This window comes from Lycorma delicatula, chromosome 8, assembly GCF_047948215.1.
Source record: "Lycorma delicatula isolate Av1 chromosome 8, ASM4794821v1, whole genome shotgun sequence".
Lineage (NCBI taxonomy): Eukaryota > Metazoa > Arthropoda > Insecta > Hemiptera > Fulgoridae > Lycorma > Lycorma delicatula.
In genome coordinates, this window is record NC_134462.1 from 23441610 (window position 1) to 23467227 (window position 25618).

The following is a 25618-nucleotide window of genomic DNA, read 5'->3' on the forward strand; positions in this document are numbered from 1 at the left end:
CAGAACATTTCGGATGAAAGGTACAGATGTTACCACTCCGCTACATAACTCGACATAGAAATTTCTTAAATGTTGAATTTAGAAGTTTTAGTTTTTTAGTTTTGTTTTATTTAATATTAATAGAAATATTTTTCGTTACGTAAATTTTGATATGAATTTGATCGATTCATTGACACTTTTATTATTACTTTATATTTATTCAGATGTTTGTAACTAAGTTCATTAAGATTAAGGATCATATATACTTCAGTACTAATTCTCAAAAATCATGGTAAATAAAAAACATTTTCAATAAACAATACAGAAAGATTTAAAAAAAAATGTATTCGTGTTTCTATCAATTTTTTTGGGGGGAGGGCTTAAGTGGAGAGATTAGATAGATTTATTATAATTTTAAGAAGAAAAAATGCAGAAAAAAGAATATTATTGTTTTTAGTGATATTTATTTCTAAAAAGATTTTTTTTCTTATATATATAAACGGAATTAAAGAGCTGTCTTTTTGAATGGTATGCGGTACAGCCCAGGTGATAAAAGAGAAATTAGAAAATACGATGAATATGGACTACTGACATATCAATGAGACAGTAAACAATGACTTATCAAGAAATGAATGACTTGAACTTAAGTTTTGTGTCGTTTTCATGACATAAAATATGCGCTTAAATAAGGTTTTAAATAATTATACAATAATAACGATTTCCTAGTATTTATGTTTTTTTTTTTTTTTTTAATCTGAAGTAGATTTTATATTGATTTGATGTTATGATTAATTTGTATACTTCTGTGAACCGAACTGCAATATTATATTATATAATTAAATACTAATTATTATAATACTATTATACAATAGAATTATAATTATATAATATTATAATTACTTAATAAAAAAACAAATCTAACATATGTAAATTATTTAATAATAATAAAAAATTTACAAGTGTTGAAATAAATTGTAAAATTTTCTTACAGAAATTTAGTAGATTTATTTTTAATGAGAATAAATTTATAACACACAAATATGACATAAAACATCGATACATATAATTTTACCTTTCTTGGATCTGTTTTTGACGGTATTATTATTTTAATTAGTGAGGAAAATATACGTAAATCCGCTAAATATTTTAAGACATTTTAGCATGACAGATGAGAATTTTAATAAACATTCTAATAATACTTGGGTAATATAAATTATTACACGCTGAATTACCAAAAGTCTCTCCAGGAACCAGATCTTAAATATTACTCAGGAGTGAATCCGCCTTAAATAATTCATACAGTAAATTATTATTTATTTCTTATTATTATTTCTTTCTTTTTTTTTATAAAAAATAATTAAAATTTTTATTTATTTTTTAATATCTATCGCTTGAGATTTTTTATTAAAATAATCCTCCGCCAAGTAAACTATAAGAAACTATTTTTAGAAAAGTAAAGGTGAAAACAATTTTTTTTTCATTTTGGGGTTCTCATACTAAAAAAGAAGCATTCGGTTAAAATTAATTTTTGAGAGAATAATTACCTACTAGTGATAATAAATTTTAAGAAAATTTTAAAATTATTTAAAAACTACAGAAATACAACCATAATTCTAAATAAACAAATTCGTGATTTTCTAGGAAGGGGTGAAAGTTTTTGGCTATTTTTTTTTCAAGAAACACAAAAAAGTGTAAGGCCAACAAAAAATTAAGATTTCTACATTTTAAATGCAAGGGGTAACTTGCGAGATGAATTTAAATTTTAAAAAAGTTTTAAAGAAATATTTTTTATTACCCCAGACGATCGGAATGGGATGGACAAAACATTTTTTTAGTGCTTTAAAAACCTATTGATGTAGAAAATATAGGTATAAAAAACTCCTTTTGAAAATCTTTTCTGAAGCAAGATATAACTAAAAAAAGAAAAATTTATAGTCATTTTTTTTTGGGTAGGAGGTGAATATTAAATAAATTTTTTTTGTATTTACGATCTTGATAAAAAACCTTCAACTTTTATAAGAAAAAACTTTCACTAAAGTGCCCCACTGAAGATTTTAAATTTTATTCGGCTAAAACACTTCTACTCCTTAAACTTTAACGATTTAATAAATTCTTTCCCCCTTTTCTACCAGGCTTTATGAAAACCGATCAACGGGTCCAGCATAATAAGACCATACAGAGCAAAATACATACATGCAAACGTTCGTCGACAAAAAAATAATTTTTGGGCTTGGGAGCATTGGAATAAAAAATATTTTCGCATATTATTTACAATTTATTTAAAAACAAAAAATTAATGTCTCCTTAATGCACAAAACTTAAATAAGACCAATTTTTTAGATTTTTTTGGCCGATCTATATGCTTTCTCGTTATAGCTACAGCAGCATATGTCTCTCGCTACAGCCGGGAAAGTAAAACTGGAAAATTATTATTAATAATATATTACTGTTTAGTTGCTGTTGTTATAACCATAAAAATCTAGAAAAGTGATTAAACCCTTCAATTTCTATTGAAAAATCAGACCGAATTTATTTAAATATTTTTCTATTATCTTCAATAATATTAAACACTACTATTTTTCTTCAATAAAATTAAAACATAACAAATTAATTACTGGTGTTTTAACGCTCTTTTTGGAAAAAAATTATTTCTCTATATCTCATCAATTTCAGTATGCATGTTACCATTTGAATTCTACTTTGCTATAGATTTTGGAGTCTAAAAACCTTACATGGCCATTCCAAACTAGTACAAAATAAAATTCATTTAAGCTAAGAACTTTCTGTACTTCCCAACAGTCCGAGAGTAAGACAATACATTTATTAACACATATTAACTATAACTAGAGGTATATTTATATGTGATTAATAATAATTTTGTTAAGCATGTCCCATTGGTTAAGTACGAGTATATAATTAAAGTTAATGTATAAAACCAACAATTGAATTCGAAGTGTTCAAGGGCTTTCGGAATTAAATTCCATCTTTAGGAACTCTCATATTAGTTCTATTTGTAATAGTAATTAAAATTTCACATGTAAATTATAAAAAATCGTGGTATTTGCTTAAAAAATAACAGTTGAGCAACAGATCAGATTTAAAACAGAACAGTTAATTTGCTCAACAACAGTTGAGACCACCAAATTGATAAGACGTTTACGATCACATAATTTTATAACATTTGACGACCAACTGTTATGTTTTAAGGAAATTATCACTTTATTATAATTTACATGTGAAGTTTTAATTAAAATTACAAATAAGACGAATATGAGTGTTCCTGAAGATGGAATTTAATTCCGAAAGCGCTTGAACGCTTCGAATTCAATTGTTGGTAAGCGATTTTTTGTTTATTAACTTTAATTATGTACTTGATAACATCTTATTATTATTTAGACAAAATTTTATATCAATATAGTTTCTTTATACAACCGTTATGTAACTTTTACACATTAAATAAAAAATAAAAAAATTTAGTTCATGTTTCTTCATCAAAACAATTTATTTATTTTTCTTATATAATATGAGACCACCATAAAGGAGTGACACAAAATTTTTCAATTGAAAAGGGTAGGTTGTAAAAAATCATTTAAAAGAGCATTGAAAAACGACAAATTTAGTGTAAAGATTTTCAAGATACTACTATCCTAATCAAAATGACGGGTGCTTAATGTTTTTAACAGCAGATTTCAAAAGTGGTCTCTACAACACATCTCAAGCATTGGTATTTTACTAAAAAATAATACAATGTTTGTAGTAGGAGCATTTACTAAACTATATTTTTATAGTGTTTCGCTGTTGTGTTATTTAACTGATGTAGACCCATTTTAAAAATTAAACTGAAGTAGTATTTCTTAACTGAACGAGTACATAGATAACGCAGTTTTTTTAACCGTGGAGTTAAAAACATTATTCGTGAAGTGAACTATAAATACAGAGTATTAATAAAGTATGGGAAACCTTAAATAACATTTTAACAGTTACACATAAAACCATTACGAGTACATTTATCAAATTTTCCTACCTCAGAACGATCGATTTTTTTGACTTGAGACCACCGATGTGGTGGTCTCTTATGTGCTTAAGAAGGCCACTTATGTGCTTAGGATGTCTAAGCACATAAGTGGCCTTCTTTTGCTTGTTTTAGTCTCCGGTAACTACCGTTCAGATAATACTTCAGAGGATGATATGTATGAGTGTAAATGAAATGTTGTCTTGTACAGTCTAAAGTTCGACCATCCTGAGATGTGTGGTTAATTGAAACCCAACCACCAAAGAACACCGGTATCCACGATCTAGTATTCAAATCCGTGTACAAATAACTGACGTTACTAGGACTTGAACGCTGGAACTCTCGACTTCCAAATCACCTGATTTGGGAAGACGCGTTCACCACTAGACCAACCCAGTGGCCTAACTGGAGGCAACTCATCAATTTTTAAGAGGATGAGTAAGATTGAAATCGTTTTAAAGAGTACTAAAAAGTAAATACTTTGAATTAGGTGTTTAGAGTTGGTACGACTGCGGTCACATGTGTGAAATTTAATCCCGATCGCGTCATTTGGCTTCCGACTATTACAGTGTACTTCTCTGCACCGCTAGCAGTTTGTACAAAGGACGAAAAAAGAGCAGCGATCCGATTTCTCTGGTCAGAGGCTGTGAAAAGGACTAAAATTCATCGTAGACTTTTATCACAGTACGGGAATAGTTCTTTATAACATAAAAGTATTTTTTCTTGGATCGAGACGTTTAAAAGTGGCCGGGCGAGTGTGAGGAAAGAGTAGGAAGCAGGACGCTTGTCAACCTCCAAGATTACAAGATTCATCGAGTTCGAGAGATGGTTCTGACGAATAGAAGAGTTACCATCGATCATGGTTCTGCCCATCAAATCATTCACCACGAGCTCAGCTTCTGTAAAGTCTGTACGCGGTGGGTAACAAGACTTCAGAACACAAGTTCAAACGTGTTGACATTTTCCAACGTTTACTCGGTCGCTTCAACAAGGAAGGCGATACATTTTTGAGCAGAATAGTCACCGGTGATGAAACTGGATTCATCGCTACGAGTCAGAAACAAAACATCAGAGTATGCAGTGGAAACACTGGGATCACCGACGAAGAAAAAGTTCAAGCCTGAACTACCGCGGGAAAGCTTATGCTAACCTTTATTTTGGAACCCACCGGGTTGGTCTAGGGGTAAACGCGTCTTCCCAAATCACCTGATTTGAAAGTCGAGAGTTGCAGCGTTCAAGTCCTAGTAAAGTCAGTTATTTTTACACGGACTTGAATACTATATCGTGGATACCGGTATTCTTTGGTGGTTCGGTTTCAATTAACTGCACATCTCAAGAATGGTCGAACTGAGACTGTACAAGCCTACACTTCATTTACACTCTTACATATAACCCTCATTCATCCTCTGAAGTATTATATGAACGGTAATTACTGGAGGCTAAACAGGAAAAAAAAACCTTTATTTTGGGATGCAAAAGGACCTATACAAAAATACTTCATGGGAAATTTACGACCAACAGCGCGAGTTACAGTGAAATGTTGGAAAACAAGCTAAAGCTAGCTATTCGCAACAAACGCTTAGGTCTATCGTCAAAAAAAGTGTTGTTGTTGGATGACAACACCCGTCCGCACACGGCTCGTCACACCATTCAAACCAACAACAAATTGAATTTTGAGGTTCTGGAACCATACAGCCAGATTGATCTCTCCGACTTTCATCTATTTGGGCGGCTGAAGGATGGTTTGCGAGTTTGTCGTCGATTTCCCACATATTTAGACGTGCAAGTAACTGCGCAAAATTGGCTTCGCGAGCAACCGAAAACCTTCTTCTTGGAATAGATACGCAAGCTTTTGGACAGTTGGATCAAGTGCATTAACAAGATAGGTGACTATTTAGAAAAATGATGTACATGTTGAACCCCTACCTTCGTGTAAAAAAAAAACTGTAGAACGAAAAATTTAGATAATTTTTTATTCGCCCTCATAGTTTCAGAATTGGTCAACAGTAATTCTTAAATAACTTCTGAACAATGAAACTTATAAAAAATTTAATTTAATAAATATTCCTACATAAAAACTATCTATTTATTGATATAAGACCCGTATTTGTACGCGAAATTTGAAACTAGCTATGAAAAAATATTAAATGTTTATATTTTGGTTAAGATTGAAAAAACCTGAAATTTTTTAAATAAAATTTTTATTTTTATTTCCGTCAAAATAATATAACATAAACCCTATCATTTTCATTTAAAATGTTGTTCCGCCTGATGACTGGGTTGTAGTGATTTAATTTCGAAAAACTGATCGTTTCGAGGTACAGGAAAATTTACTAAATTTTATTTATTTTACATAGTTAACTATTGAAAAGTTATTTAGAGGTTCCCACACTCTATTTACACGTAATGAAAGTAAAACAAATAAATAAAATCGTAACTTTAAAAACTTCAGGAAATGTATTTTATTAAATATTATTAATATATATAAATTTGCTAGTTATTTTAATTTGCTATAATTAATTTGCTAGATTGCTAGTTATCAGTATACTCATAACTGTAACAGTTATCAGTCATGACTACTTAATATTTTAATTTTCTAGCTTTATTTTATAATGATATTTTAATCTCCTGACGATGATCTAAGGACTGAAAGATTTTGAGAAGTTCAAAATCGGTACATTCCAGTGCTAAAGTAAGGGGAACACACATACACACACAGACAGACACACATACAAATGTCTTTTAGTAGGGTAGGATTATAAACAAAATAAGCTGATTAAAGTTTAAAATAAAATTAATTTAATTGCTTAGATATTATTTGAAAATCATAGTTACGAAAAACAATTTTCAAATATATATTAGTATATAAAAAAATAATAATAAACAAAATTAAAGGGTTGTTTAGAGGAGCCCATACAAAATTACTTGAGTAAAAAAATAAATAAAATGGTAACAGATTATATCAGTTTGTTGTAAATAATAATATAACAATCTTTATAAAGAAATATAATAAATACTTAGGAAAAGGTGTTATATAAAAATAATTTATATATATATATATATTTATATAAAATAGCCAATAAATAAAATAATATTATACCGTCCAAAGGAAGTGCATTCCATTTCGCAGTGGAGGCGCCAATTTATAAAATTAGTCAATGGATAATATAATAATAAGAAGAGGATGTATCGGGAGGGGTGAGAGAAGAGAAGAGAAGAGAATATATTGTGAAAATATAAAAAAAATATATTATTATATAACAATATAGCAAAGTAATAATAACCCGTTGAAGGTTTTGTCATATTGTTAGACCATCTATATTATAACGAAGTAATTCGCATCGTGTTGATATACTATTTTTACGACGACTTATTCTTTGGTTTCTGTTACTGGTACCAGTTGAAGTACGTGTAATCCACTCTTCATTATTTTGTTAATAATGATGTATGCACATGCCCGTACTTTCCCCTCTTACTTATAGATAGTTTATTAGGAACTATTATTCTGTTTACGCAGGCTTGACAAATAATGAAGTAAAATTAATTATTATTCAACAGCTTAAAATAATAATTACAATAATCTATCTGCTTTAATTAGTATTGTACTAATTATTAAAAAAAAACAAAAGTAGATCAGTAATTATACTAAAAATTCATTAGCTTGAAAATATCCTCATTTCATAATAATTTTTACTACAAACACACAACGCTTTAAATTCACACTGTGATGTGTTAAATCATTAGCATATTTACGCACATTGTTTTCACATAAGTTACAAATATACACATACGAAATTTATTTTTAACGTATAGTAGAATAAATAAATACATCCCTTTTGATAAATTTTAATGAATTAATTATTGCGGAATGCATAATTACTAGCGTTATCTATGTACACGTAGCTTAATAATAATAAGAGCAATAAGTTACATACATTCACACACAACCTACATAATAATAATAATAGTAATGGAATTACATGCACCATATCTCCATTACAAGTGAATATACCATTCACTTAATAATAGTATAACGTTACTTTTATTTTTTTATTTTTTATTTTTTTACCGAACCACATTGGTTATCTCATATTGCATCAATAATCTATCTACTTAAATACACAAGAAATACAACAAGGAACTAACCGCCGTGAATACCGCAATAGCTTAAATACGGTATCTTATTATAATTATTATTATTTATTTTATTTTATTTAACTTAAAGTTATAACAAATTTATAGAATTTTTTTTTTTACATTTTTACTTTCTTGGATTTTTTTTTTACCTGGGAATTGTAAAATATTCAAATTGAAATATCCGTATCTATCGATATTACAAACAAATTTCGTTGTATTCAGAGCTGGGTAATAATTGTTTTGTTTTTCAAGGTGCATAAGATTACATTTATAATAAATCAAAATTGTATATAATCTTGAGTTTTAAGAAAAAAATATCTCAAATTTTGTAAAAATATCAAAGAAATGCATTAAGGAATAAAAAAACAACGTAACAAAGAGGTTTTAAAGTGAGTTTAAATTTAAAAACTTTTGAATTTTAATGGACGAACAAATAAAAATGCTGACAAAGTATTGTATGATTTTCCCGGCTATGCCGATCAAGTGCCTTTTTATATGATTGCCCAAAAAGGAGTGTAATGTATTTATGGCGTATGTATGCATGTTTCTTCCACTGTAGCGACTCAACGGTTAAACCGATTAAGATGTATGATCCCACATTGGAGTCCTTACACTACTGGGAGTGTCATAGGCTATCTAAATACATGTATGTATATATTACATATATAAAATGTAAATGTTCGTTTATTCAAAATCTTAAATCTCCGAAAGTTCATCACCGATTTCTTTGAAATTTTGACACAACGTTGCAATCGAATACGCGCGTGTTTTTATATACCTAAGATGTTTTACCTAAGAGGTAAAAATATGCTTTTTTTTAAAAACAGAGCACAAAACATCTGTTAGACGTAAAAGCAACACACGCTATACTAAATATTTTACGATTCCATTTCAGTGTTTCCGATATGTGTGAACGCTATAGAATAAAAAACTACTGGACTGAATTACAGGCGGGGAAAAGGGTTAAAGGGAAAAATCGGAAATGGGAAAATTCGAAAAAGGGAAGAAGGTAAAGAGGAAAGAAGGGGAAAATGGAAAAAAGAAAAAAGGGGAAAACGGGGAAAAGGAAAAAGTGAAAGGAGAAAAAAGGAAAGGTAAAGAGGAATGGGAAAAGGGGAAAAGAGAGAAAGGGCATTAGGGAAAAGGGAAAGGTTAAATTTTGTAAAGTTCCGTATGTTCAATTTTTTAATGTTTAATCAAACTTTCAATTGTGTTCATTTAATCTATATATATATATACTCAAATCTAGCAACAGCGAAGCATTGCCCGGTCTGCTAGTGTTTAAATATATAAAAAAAAAAATTTTTTTAATTATTCTATACACAATATTATCACTCGCACGCTGTTTAATCATTCTATATTAGTAATTATCCTATATTAAAGAGAAATGTTTGTCAACAATGTTTTTTTTTTATTTAGACAGCCGTGTTTTTAAATTTTTACTCATTACAATACCGAAGCCGGAAGGATTTTGCAATTCAAAATTAAGGGTCTTATTTTAATTTCTACAACAAAATAATTTAATTTTTATATAAAACAATAAAAAAAATTACTAATACGATTATAAAACTATTTTTTAATACCAAACAATTTTTTGGTAACCAAATTTTTTAATGTTCTAAATAAGGCATTATAATGTTAAATATAAAATTAAAAATTAACACTAATAAAAAAAATAAAATACACAGACCAGATAAGTCATTTTTGATTTCTTTTTAAATTTTACTTAAAAAACAAAAAAATGTTTTGTCTGTTGTAATATGAAATTAAAAACTTAAAATAATTTAATAAGTTATAAGCTAACTGCTAATTTTTAAAATTTATAAGTATCTTGCAGTTTAGATGTAGAAACTTTGTTGCTTATTAAATATGCGACCAATAAATAAATAAAGAAATTTATAAATATTAAATTCTTTATTACAATTTAATAAAGATTATAATAAAAATCATAATTATAAAACATAAGAATTTTTAAAACATATAATAAAATATAATTTTAAAAAAATTGTAGACTCTTGATATCTCTAAATATGAAGTATAAAGTTAAAAAAAATGTTTAAACCGAAGGGAGATAGAGCAAAAAAAAAAACAAAAAAAACAAAAAAAGCATATATTCCAGTTTTAAGAGAGGGTTAATTTTTGAATTTTGTTTTAGATTATTTATATATACATTTTAGGTAAAAAAATTGCATTGATAAAATTTTCTCTAGAATACCTCTGAAAAAACCGAAATTGTTTTTTCGCAAAAAAAAATTTCCTCTCTATTTCTTTTTCTCAAGTCTGAAAAAAAATTAGTATTATCAATGCCCGATATATAGAAATATTAGAGCCAACATTTGAAGAATATCAGTTGGCTTAATTTTGAGATTTAAAACCAAAAACAATGTGATACATAAACGTCCATGCGTTCATACATATATATATATATATATATATATATATATATATATATATTCGTATGTTTTTTTGGTCTAGATGAACTAGTTGAATCCTAAAACGCAAAGATTTGATAAAAATTCGATAACCAATTTTTGACATATCACCATACTTTCCTCTTTAATATAAATATTCTTGCTATAATCGCCGGTAAAGTAAAAGGTAATTATTTTATAGCAATACTAGCTGAAGAGGCATGCCGTAGGCACGCCTTCCGCAGTTAGGCCCTCCGGGTGGGTTACCCTGGCGGGTGGCGTCTCGAAATAGGATTATTAGGTGTTCAAAATTGATTACCTCTAGTGTAAAAATACTTTTTTAAATGATGAAAATTGATATAACGAAAGTTAAATTAGAAATTTAACTCTAGAAATTGATACTAACGAATCGGGATTTTCCGCTAGTGTTCGGTACATTCCGGTGCCTACTTTTTGGGTATAGTTCATTATTCTATGAAGAAAAACAATCACATAAATAAATAAATAAAAAATATATATTATTAATATATATTTCGCATATATATTGATTTATATGCGATATATCGATAATAATAATATAACACGTATACAACTGACCATCACGAGATATGTACTAACAATCGGCATTTTCTTCTAGTGATCGGTACATTCCAGTGCTAAAGTAAGGGGAACACACATACACACACAGACAGACACACATACAAATGCCCTTTAGTAGGGTAGGATTATAAACAAAATAAGCTGATTAAAGTTTAAAATAAAATTAATTTAATTGCTTAGATATTATTTGAAAATCATAGTTACGAAAAACAATTTTCAAATATATATTAGTATATAAAAATATAATAATAAACAAAATTAAAGGGTTGTTCAGAGGAGCCCATACAAAATTACTTGAGTAAAAACATAAATAAAATGGTAACAGTTAAATAAGATGAAATATATATAAATGAAAAAAAAAAATTTAAACAAATACTCAATGCTGTATATAAATTGAAATAAATCCTTATAAAATAGTCTGCTTGAATTGATAAACACAAAAAGAATAGTATTTGGATATTGTCTCCCAGCTTTTAACGCATAGATATTTACGCAGCTTATCTATTTTCTCCAAATCATTATCTAGAATAACATTAATTTTGTGCTAGGTGAATTTGCACCCACAATTTTTTACAATAGCATTCAATTAAGCGATATATAAGGATTTAACGAATGACAGGGACAAGTGGATGGGTCGGAAGACGATACAAAAGATGTCAGTAAGCTGATATTCTACAAATGAAAACGACAAAATATGATTAACGTTGGTGAATTTAATCATGAAATTTTTTTTTAAATTTACGAAAACCAATGCTGATACAGCATTGGTATTATTGGTATTGGTATTATTATACGGTTTACAATGAACAGTTCAGAAAGTACATTTAATCAGCATAACGAATCATTTATTTTTCCCTCAAAATCGGTTGAATGCAAACTTCCTCCATGGATACATCGAATCTATAATTGTCTGATTTTTCTACGAGTACCCAATAAAAACTGGCACGTATATTGAACTTGTTATTAATAGAAACAGATTTGAGTTAGCGTGAAATATTATTATTATTATTATTATTATTATTATTATTATTATTATTATTATTATTATTATTATTATACAGCTGTTTCAGTCTTTTACAGGATGTAGCTTCTTCAAGTCTAGTTCGATAGGTAAGCCTTCAGCAGTTCTCGCCATGCTTGTTTGTCTTGCGCCGTCCTCTGCCAGAAGGTTCCAGCCACCCTTCTAATGCCTCTGTCCTATCAGTCTGGTGACCTGCCTCTTGACCTTTGTCGCTCTCTTGGACTACACTCAAGGTCCGCCTTCGTCCACCTTCCATCACATCTTCTCGCGATGTGCCCTGCCCATCGCCATTTCAGAGCTTTCACTGTTTCCATTATGTCATGCATTCTCGTTAGGGCTCTTACGTCTTCCGCACTTTTCCGGTCCCTCCTTGTATAGCTTAGCAAAAATATTATATATTGAAATATATAATAAATATATTTATAATTTATACTATATTATATTATATATATATATATATATATATATATATATATATATATATATATGTGTGTGTGTGTGTGTGTGTGTGTGTATGTATTACTATGCCCTGAATAAAAATAAAAATAAAAATTTGTTTATAAGTCACTTGTAATTTAAAAGTAGTTATCAGTGTATTACTGCTGAGGATTAAATTTTAATCTGTAATTTTTACTTTCCCGGCGAATATAGCTAGAATATGTTAATTAAAGGGGAAAAGATGGTGATCGTAGCAAAAATGGGGTATCGGGTTTTTTAAAAATCTTTACGTTTTAGGATACAACTAGTTCATCCAGGCCAAAAAAGCATATGTACGTGTATGTGTCGCACTGGTTTTAGCCTTACATCTCAGGATTGATCGAAACGATTTTCTTCAAATTTGACTTAACTATTTATACATTAATCATATTATTTTTAAGAAAATTCGTTAAGGTGGTGGGGAATATCGAAGAAACTGATTTCTCTTTTCTTCAGAGGCATTTTAGAGAAAAGATATATTAAAGCAAATATCTAATGCAATATAAATAATCTAAAACTTTTTTCATAGAAATCAACCCTCTCCTGTTAAAATTGAAATATACATTTTTTATTCTTTTGCTCTAAATCCCTTCGGTTGAAATATTTCTTAAAAGTTCATACTTCATATACAGAGCTACCAAGAAACGTCTCCAGTTTTTCTTGAAAATTATAGAACCCGGACTTAAAATACAGACAAGCTTTTTAGAAAATATTCTTTTTCTTATTGAAGTGGTTGTTAGGTTTATAGAAAACTTTACTTAGGAAAATTTGTTAAGCTTAACTTCCCTTTTTCTATTGAGCCTCCTTCATCCTTCAGAGGATGAAGGAGGGTTATGTGTATATGAATGTAAATGAAATTTATTCTTGTACATGCTCAGATCAACCATTCCTGAGATAACTGTCGTTACTAGGATTTCAATCTTAGAACTCTGGACATAGATATCAGCTAATTTGAGATGACGAGTTAACCACTAAACCTTCCCGGTGGACAAAGCTTAACCAATGAATTTTTTTAGAAACATCTTTCTTAAAATTCATTCCCCAACCTTAAAAAATGATGTGACACAATCTTATCTTACTTTATCTTATTTTTGAGTATTTTAAAATTGATGACACAATCTTATCCTTATCGTTTAATATTTTTCGATCGCTCTCCTTACTGGGTTCCTGGGAGCTCAGGGTGTGGTGATCTCATACTGAATAGTAGATCATTTTGTGAAAATAGCATTTTCTAAATTTAGTTTTTTATATTTAACTGTTGAAAATTTATTTAATGATTATCACACTGTTTATTAACACACTACATACCGGTATATGTACAATTAATTATATTTTTAATTTAATAATTTATGATTTCTTATTTATACTCCAATTTTATAATTAAATTAAAATTAATTATAATTTTTTATAAATTAAAAATCATACATATAATTTTATACTCCTGAGTAAGGACATAATCGCATTTTATAATTAATATTGTTCTAATTATTATTTTTTTGTCATTTTTTTTTCTAAAAGATTAAGTATTCCAACATATAAACATCTTTATAAATATTATAAATAAATAAATATATATATATACTGTACACAATAACAATGCTACAAACTCTTTCATCCATGATTAATTATTTTACAGAACGTTACGTTTTATGAAATAAAATATTAAATTATAGCTTCGGTTAGATTTTTTTAGGTTAATTTTATTTTATTTTTTTCTATTGAACGTCATTTAAGCTCTAATTATTCTTAATAACAAAAAATTACAAAATGATTTTTGCTTAAAAGTTATGTAAACAAAGCGATAATAAAATAAATAAAATTATTTACTATCTCTAAAAGTAAATATACTTAGTTTTAGAATTTACATTTTATAATTTTGTTTTAATTTCTTTTAAGAAAAAAAACTAACCACAAAACAGTATTAAAAATCTGTAATGATTATTCCGATGAAAACTTTTTTTGTGGTAGTGAATAAAACTTCAAATAGTAATTTAAATTTTTTCTCAAATTTATAAAATTAAAATAATATCTATCAAATTATTCGGCCGGTCAAAACAACATTTCGAACGTGAGTAATTTTTTGTCATCTTAAATACAGATTTGTCTCTGGTCATTGTGTTTTTCAATATCCTGATTTTAGCTCTAAACTATTTAGTCCCTATATTATAAAAATAATTCGAAATAATCTCTGAAGAATTTTTACCGACTATTCGAAGAAAAAAGTATGGTATTACTTTTGGTCGCTTGGTAAGCTTGTGGAGAGGGGTGATAATTAGTTTCTTTTTCGTTTTGAGGTGAGTACGAAAATATCGTTAACTTAAATTATAATTTACTTATGTATTTATATGACATTTATTTATTTATAAGTCTATGAATAAAATTTTGTGGCTTAAAAATCTCCAAAACTACTTCATCAATTTCGTTGAAATTTAGATATGTTTTAGTAGTGTATCTGAAGTTGTGCATGTGAAAATTTGGTTGATAGTTCTTCAGTTAAGCTCAATTTAAAATCGAAAATATTTTAGCAGGACAAGTTAGAAGCGTAGTTCCTTATGATGCTGCAGGTCGGAACGTTGACGTTTCTTTATCTGCGGTATATGTTGTAAGGAATATTGTTCAGCGTATTCAGATAGCGTTACCTACTTTGAGAGTCATGATGACTGGGTATGTGTTTGAGCAGGACAAAAGGAAATAAAATAAAATAAAGATAAGTCAGTCTTGCGCAGAACTGCGCAAGAATTTTGTTTTTAATAAGTTAACATAAAATTTTGAACATAAAGTGTTAAGAAGTGGAAAGAGAAATGAACATTAGTAAAATAGACGGAGCATACAGTTAAGGAAAATTTTGGGGTACATAAATTAAAATCTAATAATGTGTTAAACAAACACCAATATATAATACGAAAGGTAAAGTCGATAGACGGGTGGAATATATTGAAGAGTTATACGGAGGAAATGAATTAGAAAATGGTGTTATAGAGGAAGAAGAGGAAGTTGAGAGGATGAAATGGGAGAAACAATACTGAGATGTGAATTTAAGAGAGCATTAAAAGATTTAAATGGCAGAAAGGCTCCTGGAATATACGGAATACCTGTAGAATTACTGCGCAGTGCAGGTGAGGAAGCGATTGATAGATTATACAAACTGGTGTGTAATATTTATGAAAAAGGGGAATTTCCGTCAGACTTCAAAAAAAGTGTTATAGTCATGATACCAAAGAAAGCAGGGGCAGATAAATGTGAAGAATACAGAACAATTAGTTTAACTAGTCATGCATCAAAAATCTTAACTAGAATTCTATACAGAAGGATTGAGAGGAGAGTGGAAGAAGTGTTAGGAGAAGATCAATTTGGTTTCAGGAAAAGTATAGGGACAAGGGAAGCAATTTTAGGCCTCAGATTAATAGTAGAAGGAAGATTAAAGAAAAACAAACAAACATACTCGGCGTTTATAGACCTAGAAAAGGCATCTAGATAACGTAGACTGGAATAAAATGTTCAGCATTTTAAAAAGTTAGGGTTCAAATACAGAGATAGAAGAACAATTGCTAACATGTACAGGAACCAAAAAGCAACAGTAATAATTGAAGAACATAAGAAAGAAGCCGTAATAAGAAAGGGAGTCCGACAAGGATGTTCCCTATCTCCGTTACTTTTTAATTTTTACATGGATGCAGTTAATGATGTTAAAGAACAATTTAGATTCGGAGTAACAGTACAAGGTGAAAAGATAAAGATGCTACGATTTGCTGATGATATAGTAATTCTAGCCGAGAATAAAAAGGATTTAGAAGAAACAATGAACGGTATAGATGAAGTCCTACGCAAGAACTATCGCATGAAAATAAACAAGAACAAAACAAAAGTAATGAAATGTAGTAGAAATAACAAAGATGGACCACTGAATGTGAAAATAGGAGGAGAAAAGATTATGGAGGTAGAAGAATTTTGTTATTTGGGAAGTAGAATTACTAAAGATGGACGAAGCAGGAGCGATATAAAACGCCGAATAGCACAAGCGAAACGAGCCTTCAGTAAGAAATATAATTTGTTTACGTCAAAAATTAATTTAAATGTCAGGAAAAGATTTTTGAAAGTATATGTTTGGAGTGTCGCTTTACATGGAAGTGAAACTTGGACAATCGGAGTATCTGAGAAGAAAAGATTAGAAGCTTTTGAAATGCGGTGCTATAGGAGAATGTTAAAAATCAGATGGGTGGATAAAGTGACAAATGAAGAGGTATTGCGACAAATAGATGAAGAAAGAAGCATTTGGAAAAATATAGTTAAAAGAAGAGACAGACTTATAGGCCACATACTAAGGCATCCTAGAATAGTCGCTTTAATATTGGAAGGACAGGTAGAAGGGAAAAATTGTGTAGGCAGGCCACGTTTGGAATATGTAAAATAAATTGTTAGGGATGTAGGATGTAGAGGGTATACTGAAATGAAACGACTAGCACTAGATAGGGAATCTTGGAGAGCTGCATCAATCCAGTCAAATGACTGAAGACAAAAAAAAAATAAATAAAATTACATGCGTCCCTGGTTTTTATATGTGTTTAAACAATTTTAATTTACACAATCTGAATTTTTTTTATACATTTACTGTCTTCATGTATTTACCTTAACATTATCTCATATGTTTTTATATTAAATAATAATCTGGACCCAAAAAGTTTTACTTCCTCGGTGAATATCTCTAAATTAGCCATATTTAAGGAAAAAGTATGGTGATCATGTCAAAGTGGGGTATCGGATTTTTTGCAAATCTTTTCCATTTAGGGTCCAGCTGGTTCATCGCGATCGATAAATATATGTATGTATGTATGTGCGTATGGATACACGTATAAACGGTTGTGTATCGCACGGCATTTGGCCTTATATCTCAGGATTGATATAACCGATTTTCAAAAACTCAGGCGCAAATACTATATATAATGCTATATATATATATATATATATATATATAAGGCATTGATCATTTTAATTTTTGTTTTTTAAAATTCGTTGAGAATGTGAGGATTTCACAAAAAAATCGATTTCGATTTTTTTCAGAGGCATTTTAGAGAAAACGTTATTACAGCAAATCTATTGCATACAATGAATATGTAAATTGTCCAGAAAAACGTTTTCAAATCAACCTCCATTTCTTAAAATTGAAATATATTTTTTTTGTTCTTTTGCTCTGTCGTACCTCGGTTTAAATATTAAAAGAAAAATTTTAAGGTTTTTCTTTAAATACAGAGCTATCAAGAAATGTCTACACTCTTTTAAAATTACAAAACGTGAGCCTAAAATGTAGAAATGTTATTGAAAATTTTATTTTTCCTATTTCAGCCTTTGTTGAAGAGGGTATTAATTTTAGAGAAAACTATATTTAAGAAAATTTGTCAAGCTTAACCAATGTATGAATATTTTTAGAAATATCTTTCTTATAACATTTATTCCCTACCTTTAAAAATATGTATTCTGTTTTTTGTTTTTGACTCTTCATTTTTTTTGTATTTTTCTTTATCACTTAAACAACTATAAAATTAAAGTAACTCTAACACTTACGGTATATTCCGGACCCAAAATGAGAAGCAATTTTTTTCATCATTTTCATAAAAGTTATTATAATTTTTCAATATTTTTAACAATTTTTTTTTAAATTATACAATAATTTCCACTTACCAACAATTTTTATTATTATGTCAGAGCGTTTTCGGATATTAATCCATCATCAAGAACATTTGTATGTTTTGCATTATAATTATTTCCTTCACAAATTAATATATTAAATGAATTTGAATTTTAAAAATAAAAATTATAAATACAACAATTGATCGTCATAAGGTAAAAATAATGTCGAATTAAATATTCATTTAATATATTAATTTATGAAGGAAATAATTATATTGCATAACACATAAATGTTCCTGATGATGGATTAATATCCGAAAGCGCTCGAACATAATAAAAGTTGTTGGTAAGTGGAAATTATTATATAATTAATTTATATTGATACCAACGGGCCATGATTAATAATATTTTTTTTCTAATTATTTTTTTTTTTTGTTTGGTAACTCATCTTTATAAATAAATATTTTCTAAATTTTCCCCACAGAGAAAGGAAGCCCTTAAAATTAAACATATTTTTATTCGAGACTTGGGAATTTTGTTGCTAAAATTTTATTTTTGTAATGATGACGTTACCAGAATAACATCTGATTACATTACTTGACAACCCGAAAAAAATAATGAATTTTGGTGAAAAGAAAATTAAAATCCGTCCACCCCTTCGCTCGGTAGGTGCAAAAAACCATTTGGGGTAGTACTTTTTTTAAATTTCAGTCCAATAAAAAATAACTATAAAATCACGTGATATAACTTCTTAAACCGTTTGAAATGATCATAATCTCTGAACTGAAACTGTGAAAATTATTTTTAAAATTATCAACACAAAATTTCGCTCTTGAATGTTTTCTAATTTTTCAAGGGTTGAAGACATATTTTTTAAATGAAACGATATAGCTTGTGATAGCTCATTAAAAGGCCCTTTGAATTAGAAGTAATTTGATACAAATAAAATAAAAATTGGTTCGCTGGTATTGAAGTTATGAAAATGTGTTTTTTTTTTAGATCATATTAATATTTTTTTTAGTTATGTTGGAATACAGTCTTACTGTATTTTATTATAGTGAAAACAAAACCATAAGAAACCCTAGTTTTACGGGATATTATGGGAATTGAGCTCTGAGAATTTGCTACTACATTTCCTAAAATTTCAACCGTAGTTAATACGTCTAAAACCTTTTGCCCCGCATGTTTCTTATTCACGACAGATCCCGTTTCTTGGAAATATTTACAAGTTTTACAGTTTGAAACATTTTTGTTTAGATGCCGTTCATTAAACGCTTGGGCAGTTCTTCTAGCACATATAATCCACCGGGTTGGTCTAGTGGTGAACACGTCTTCCCAAAACAGCTGATTTGGAAGTCGAGTGTTCTAGCGTTCAAGTCCTAGTTTTTCTAGCACATAAAAATAATTTTCACAGTTTTAGTTCACAAATTATGATTATTTTCAATGGTTTAAGAAGTTATATCACGTGACTGAAATTTAAAAAAAAAAAAATTACCCCAAATAGTTTTTCGCATCTACAGAGCGAAGGGGTGGGCGGATTTTCATTTTTTTTCACCAAAATTCATTTTTTTTTTCAGGTTGTCAAGTAATGTAATCAAATTTTACCATTGCCATTTATGAGTTTTGAGTTGGGAGTAGATGTAGCGGAGAGGGTAGGTTCCAACCCTTTGAAAATAATTTTAAAAGAATTCTCCTTGAGAATGGTATACATGCCTGCAAACAGAAATACGATCCGATTGATAGCTGTTGAATAATAAATATGGTAAATTTCCAATTGATTACCCGATATACAAATACGAGTATGAATAAATGATTTTTTAATTTATTAATTCCATATTTATCTCACTATCGTCACGGAAATACTTTTTTTTATAAATGGAACACAAGAGAATATAATTCTGAAAATTGCAATTCCGTGCTCTCTCGTTCTTGTGATGGGTAGGCGAATAACAACCCAGTGATTGCCCGATTCTTATCGCTCGGATTTTCTTTTTATATACTAAAAGGTGTAAACTGAAAATCTTCTTTTTTTTAATCGTTAACAAATTTTGATAACCAGTAATGTAACAATTTCCTGATTCATACATTTCCTAGCTTGGTGATATGATATTAATTAAAATTTATAAATTTAAAATCTATTAATACTCTTGTTAAAATAGTGCTCAATTTAAAAATATGAAGTGTTTAAAAAAGCAATCGTATGCAAAAGTTTTTTTATACCTTCTTAAATTAATTTTTTTTACATACTGGTAAGTATTTATTTATTTATACAGCCACAACAGTTTGACGCATGGTAATAGTTACTAATGGATGGTAATAAATTTTTTAGCATGTGAAAAAATACTACTTTGAACGGGATTCGAAAACTGAACTTACGGTGAAAGAGCAGGGACGGAGAAAACTAAAAAAAAAAAAAAAAAAAAAAAAAAAACAGTCTCTTTTCCAGTTTTTTGGGTCAGTTTTTGACGGATTCAGGTTTTTACATGAAGTAGTAATAAGGTTTTATTTGTGCAAATTTTTTCAATACGACAATGTGAAAAAAGTTTCATATGTTTAGCATACAAGTTTCCATCTTCTTACAATTCCAACAAAATTTTGGTCATCCCTTGCCGTGAGGGTTGGTCATATCAAAAATTGTTTCAGGCTAAAGTTTTAGATAATGTTTACAGAACTAAACGACCACTTTAAACCGATTCGATACTGTACCTATTAAGGGAGGTATGACTTTTTGTCTTCAAAACCCCACTTTTTCCATCCCCTAAGCCAATGATTAGTGATATCAAAAACCTTTACTTATATACGTTTTAGGCCCTTATCTAAAGAATAATCGGAACTTTAAAGGAATTCGATATTTTACACAAGAAAGTTATAACGATATTTTGTTTTTTTCGAAAAAAGCCCTCCCATTTCCACTCTCACGGTCCGATTTTGCCCATTAACAACTCGACCGATATTAAGGGTCGTTATATTATACTTACCAATTTGAAAATGACTGGCGCAAAATTACGGCAGTTATCGTGTCCACAAGAAAGTGAAATATATATATATAAATGTTTGGTAGTTTTGGGATCTGGGGATGTGAAACGCGAAGATATATCGAATTTTTCTGGAAGTCGTATCATGGTATCCATTACAATAGGTAGCTTTCTTATGAAATCTACCTAAAAAGTAAAAGAGCGGCATATCTTATATTTAATTATTAAAACAGAATCAATGTAAACTTTCTTAAAGTAGTTCTTCTTCTTCTTTCTTAAAGTTAGTTCCAAATATATCTAAGCATACTGGAATATATGAAAAAATGCACAGTGCGTATGGAAAATGAAGACACGGAAAGACTCGCGGCAACCGGCAGTATGTAGCTCAAAGTGTCACGAACAGAGTAAAGACTACTGCTAGAGGTAAAGACTACTTTAAATTTATCCCTATCGATATTTAATTCATCAACGATTTCGTGCTCTCGTCAGACACATTTCTGTAAAATCGCATATCCAAACCGACGTACATTTCATATATGCGTTACAAGTTTTTCTTCTATTTCCGGAAATCTGCTTTTTCTGCTGAATTGCTTTTTTTTTCTATCGGTTACGAGAAGTTCGGTTTTTTCTTTCGTCTTTCACGAATGCAGGACTCTGATACATTAAATTCTCTTCCTACAGCACGATTTCCATGCTCTTTTGTGTAAGCAATAACTCGTAACTTTTTTGTAACAGTGATTGACTGTCTTTTTACACTCGTTCTATAGTTGTACTGTATACAAAACCTTTATATTGTAAACGGTCGTTTTTAAATTTCGTTACAGAATTGTCAACTTTTACCAACAGAATATAGTAGTTGTCAACAATGATCAAAACTATTTGGTAAAAGTCCGAAATAAATGTGTTTTCAAGATTTTTTCGGACTTTTACCAAGTAATTTCGTAAATGTTAGAATTTACCAGTAAAACTTAAGATTTACCGGTATTCGGTGTTTTACCGTAACATATATACGTATATCTATATATCTATCTATATATATATATATATATATATATATATATATATATATATATATAATACGAATATATGATTACATTTATGATCTATAATATATGTATATAAGTTTAATGATTACATCATTAAAATGTAAAATTTCAAATTCATGTACGACACCCAGGCTATTTTTGCAACCGTCATTCTAGATAAGATTGTGCACATGGTATAAGGGTATACGCAGAATTAATGTAGCATATTTAGGATGCTTAAAATACTTTAAAGAAATTTCTTAGTAACATCAATTGTAAACTCTATGTCGGAATAAAGATTTTCGAAAAAAGAATTACATAAATGTTATTAGATGATTTTTCTATATTATGGAATTTTAATGAACGCAGATCACCGGTGCATCACTCAAATTTTTACCCCTTAAAACATCTGTATAAAATCAGAAATAAAAAATTTCAAAGCAGTGTTCATGTTCATTACCTTTGCATTAAGCATAGGGGTTTCCACCCACCGGCTTGGTCTATTAGTAGACTCGTCATCGCAAATCAGCTGATTTCGAAGTCGAGGGTTCCAACGTTCAAATCTTAGTAAAGGCATCTTTTATGCAGATTTGAATACTAGATCGTGGATACCAGTGTTCTTTGGTGGTTGGGTCTCAATTAACCAAACATCTCAGAAATGGTCGACCTGAGACTGTACAAGACTGCATTTCATTTACATTCATACATAACATCCTCATTCATCCCCTGAAGTAATACCTTACCGTCGTTCCAGAGGCTAAACACAAAAAAAGAAAAGCATAGGGCTTGTTCGTTTTACGAATAATCTTACCTTTGAATTAATTAACGAACACGATCCAAAATTCCGATTGTTTATATTTTCGATTTTATTTTATATTACGTAGTATACTAGTGGGTAGACTATGCTGTAATAGGAATTAATAATAATAATACTTTTATTCATTCATTCATTCATTCTTTTATTTTAGTTTTGTAATTAATTCGTAACAAACGCAAATTACTGTAAACTTCAATTGATTGTAAACAATTATATTAACTACTAACTTCCTTTCATTTCATTACATAAAATAAAATAACGTTTTCTAATTATTCTCTTTGACGGTTGGTCATCAATATAACAATAAATATAAATGGGTTACCGATATTATTTTTTGGTAAATTTATTATCTAATGAATGAATTACCGGTGGAAAGTTTTTTTTTTTTTGTTAAAGATTTAGTAAAAGACCATTCTGATGTTTTTCCTTACTGCGAATTTTTAGTTGTAGAATACTGATACAAGCAGCTAACCCCTAGAACCTCGTTTCACTTAGATGCAACCTCATCGCTCAAAAGAGAGAAAGAGAGAGAGAGAGAGAGAGTGAGAGAAAAAGAGGGAGAGGACTACAACACATTTCTTACAAAATTGTTAAAAATTTTCTTATGAAATTTAGCTAAAAATTTAATTATCTCATTTGACAAATTTTGTATACAGCAACCCAGTAGTGATAATTTGAGTGTAAAAATGTTTAAATTCATTCCTAAACTATCCGCCTTTTTGACTAATTATCGGGTACACGCTAAACAAAAAACTGAAACAAATGATGTGGTCGACTCCACAATTTTTATTAACGTACCAATTGTTTTAAATAAATTTATTTTTGTAAAGAGGATAACAATATGAATTGAAGAAATATATTGGAAGTTAAAAATTTTAATCAGATGTAAGCTTTTTCTTTATTAGCTTTTTACTAAAATAATAAAATTCGACTGAGAAACTGACTAAATCCTATTTGTGATGAGACGGGTCGCAACCCGAAATATTTTTTTGAAATTCTAAAGATCCTTACTTTTAATACACTTTTAAGATATAATATAAATGTGAGTTTCGCCAAGACCGATTAAGTGTTCAGAAATAATACCAAAAATAGTTCAGTTCTTATTTATTTATAAAGCATTATTTCTTTACAACTATCTCATTCTTTATTATGAATGTGTCACATTTAAATTTTCTTCTTATTCTTCTTCCCTTTATCCAACTCCAAGTAAGGTAGGCCACTCAAGAACAACCTCCATTTTACTTTATACTTCCATACTTCCTCTCGAAACACCAACAATAAGTTTAAATATTTAAGATAAAATAATCAATAATCAAACTTTCCTTATCTAAGAGTAATGATTCCAGTATACAGCCGATTCAATTGAAAACAGTAAAGGTATTATTTTTGGGATGATCAACCGATCTAGATAGCATTGTTACTCTGATATACAAAATATATTCAGTCCTATAAATAAGGCAACGGAAAAGAGATTTATCCTCATTTGTATAATAAGCCTGGTATTGGAGCTTCTTATTATTGAGAATGGTCGTGAAATATTCGGTAGTGACATCTATCCAATGTCGGATCACTTGAATGGTATTTAAAATATATACAAATCAGCCTTCTAATTAATCCATAAAGAGGTAGCACTCAATAATAAGTAGCCTAAAAATTAGTGAGCCTTTTCCGCAAGAGATAGCGATAGCATCCCAAATCTTAGGGTATATGAGTCCCAGTAGGTCAGATCGATCGTCATTTGACAGCTGGAATTTGAAGCTAGTAGATATGCAAAAATTGTTGGAATTCTTATATTCAGCTATAAGGTATTGTTCCGTGAAGATAAGTGAACTTTCCGCAAAACTGCGCTACATTTTACAATTTTATTTCGATAAAGGCGCAAATATTGTGAATGTCCGATAAGAAATTTGCGCTGTTTGTGGGCAAAATATTTTATCAAACACAACGCCAAAGGATGGTTCAGTCGTTTTCGTTCTGGAGATTTCGATATCCAAGATGCTCTTCGCAGTGGGCGACCAATCACAGAAAAAGTGAATGTATTCTGGAAAAATTCGAGGAAGACCGGCATGTAAGTAGTCATGACATCGCCCATAACCTAATAAACATCCATCACCGAAAAGTGTTAAATAATTTGAAGAAAGCCGGTTACAAAATGAAGCTCGACGTTTTGGTGCTACATCTAACTCATAAAAATTTACTCGATCTAATTTCTATCTACGAATCTCTATTAAAACGTAACAAAATCGAGCCGTTTCTGAAGTGGTTGCGCACGAGTGATGAAAAATGGATAACCTACGATAAAAGTGGGCGAAGAAGATCAAGGTAAAAGCGAGGAGAAGCTCCATAGTCTGTGGCTAAGCCTACACTGACGCCCAGGAAGGTTATGTTTGTGTTTCGCGAGATTGGAAGGGTATCGTGCCTCACAAGCTGTTGATGCCAGGCAGTACGCTAGACTCAGACCTGTACTGTCGACAGCTAGCGTTATTACATCTAGCAATTCAAAAGAAACGGCCTGAACTGGTAACAAAAAGCATGTCGT